This window comes from Penaeus monodon, chromosome 43, assembly GCF_015228065.2.
Source record: "Penaeus monodon isolate SGIC_2016 chromosome 43, NSTDA_Pmon_1, whole genome shotgun sequence".
In the NCBI taxonomy this organism is placed as follows: Eukaryota; Metazoa; Arthropoda; class Malacostraca; order Decapoda; family Penaeidae; genus Penaeus; species Penaeus monodon.
Genome location: NC_051428.1, coordinates 2,396,973 through 2,399,472, shown reverse-complemented (window position 1 = coordinate 2,399,472; position 2,500 = coordinate 2,396,973).

Sequence of the window (2,500 nt, the reverse complement as noted above, 5' to 3'; positions counted from 1 at the left end):
ATACAGACACACAAATATATATATATATATATATTATTATATATAATATAATATATATATACAATATATATTATATATATATATATAATATATATATATATATATATAATATATATATATATGGTGTGTATATATATATATATATATATGTGTATATATATATATATATATACATATATATATATATGTATGTATGTATATATATAATATATAATATATATATATATTAGAGAGAGAGAGAGATAATGATAATGATGCTGATAATAAAGTCGACAAAGACGATAATGAAGATCATAGAAATAATGGCAAATACACGGTCTTATAGATCACAGCTATTTTTAAACACCTATCATCATGAAACAATATCTGTTTTTGGATTCCAACCCGAAGGGAGAAGTACCCCACCCCCACCCCCCTCTTTAAAAAAAAGGGGGATCGAGAAAATTGCAAGATGACTAAACACTCTTACATTGAAGCTTTGGCAGACATAGATTTATTAATGTTAATATTGCAAGATTGCTCACTGACACGGCAGATGATGCTTGCATTATTGCAGTCGCTCGCATTCCGAGAAAATGGTTCGTCACTGCAACAAACTGCTTGTGTCACATCACGAAATTGAGGAGGAGGAGGAGTAGGAGGAAGAGGAAGAGGAGGATAAGGAGGAGGAGGAGGAGGAGAAAGAGGAAGAGGAGGGGGAGGAGGAGGAAGAGAAAGAGGAGGAGGAGGAGGAAACGGAGGAGGAGAAGGAGGGGGAGGAGGAGGAGGAAGAGCAAGAGGAGGAGGAGGAGAGTAAAGGGAGTAGAAGAGGCGGAGGAGAAGGAGGAGGAGGAGTAGGAGATGGAGTAGGAAGAAGGAAAATAAATATCAAAATGGTAATGACGATGATGATAGTGATGGTGATGATAATGTTGATGACGATTCATCCTGTAATTATAGTGAGATAAACTGATACTTGAATAAGATGAGTGGGAATGATGGTGATTAAAATTATCATAATAATGGTTATGATAATGACCACAGGCAGCGTCCTCGTTCTTGACCCCTTAAACCAGTGTCTGCGGTTTCCTCGAGAGAACGCGCAGGAGTCCTACAGAATACGCAAGGAGGTCGATCTAAACGGCAACACGTCCATAGCAGTCATGAATACTTTGACTTCGCAGCTTGTGTTTAACGAGGTTGAAAAGTGCCAATTGTAGGTGGAGGAGCTAGAAGATTCCCTGAAAGTCCTCCAAAGGATGACCTTCCCGAGTCAATAATGTGAAGGTGGAGGCCTACGACAGGCAGGCGAGAGGATACGCCCACTTTACTCCCGAGGAACATCTTTTGACAGCTGGAATGCCGATCCTTCTTGGCGCAGACCTTAGCCTTCGAAGGCGGCCGCTGGGACATCCCTTTCTTCTGCGGTTCAGTCCGTAGTGACGAACCGGAACGGCACTAATCCCGAGGCATCACTGAGCGCCGCCTTGGTTGGCTGAAGAGGAGAAGCGAAAGGCAGGCCTAGGTGTATCGTGAATGGCGAAAGGTATGTCCGCAGGCAAGGTGTGGATGAGGAGGGTGGCTAGTCACCCCGCAGGATTTTAAAAAAACAAGACCTGTCAAAGAGCGGAGGAGCTCTTCTGCGAGCCAACGGACATCCAGCTAGGAGATGGAAAAATAAATAAACCCGAGGTCGGGCAGCAGCGAGTATCTGCGGAAGAGCCGAACCGTGGGACTTCAGACTTCAGAACAACAGGAGGCGGGTCAGTAACCTGGTTTGGGCTCCTGTGCTGCGATGGAGGAAGGCAACGGAAAACCACCTTCATTGTCAGTTCCAAGGTGTTCGCCAACACACCATGAATACACAGAGTGGCGCTGAACCTGTGACGCGGCGGACAACCAAGAAAAAAAATGAGGATGATGGTAGTGATGAAGATGATAGTGATGATGATAATTATGATAAATCTTGAGATAATAGTGGTGTCATGTTAACAGAGTAACATTAGGACAATGTAAATCACAAAGATGTTTGAGTGATAACAAAGTTTAATGATAAATGTTCACAACTTTGACGCTAATGATAACGACAGTGATCACCATCGTTATACGATGTATTAGTGTAATAATGACCAATAACAACCGCTAAAAAAGAAATATTACTGTTCTATAACCCCAGCTGTTACGAAAAGTTACAGCCGATTTATGATGAAAATATATGTGTAGATTGCCTATGTCCTTGAGACCAATTACCAATAGATAAATACATAGGTAGATAGATAGATAGATATAGGGGGAAGAGAGAGAAAAACAGAGCTAGATTAATAGATTTTGATGTCTATCGCGTAATATGAGATCTTTGTTGCAATCCATGTCAATGGAGTGACTATTATATACCTAAAGATCATTTGCGCCTTTTTTGAGAGGGGGGGGGGTAAACTTGAAAAATGAGGATAGATTAACGTCACTGGGTAAAAGTTTATGATTTTCTAGTTGTTATTATCATAGATATCGTGATTATAGT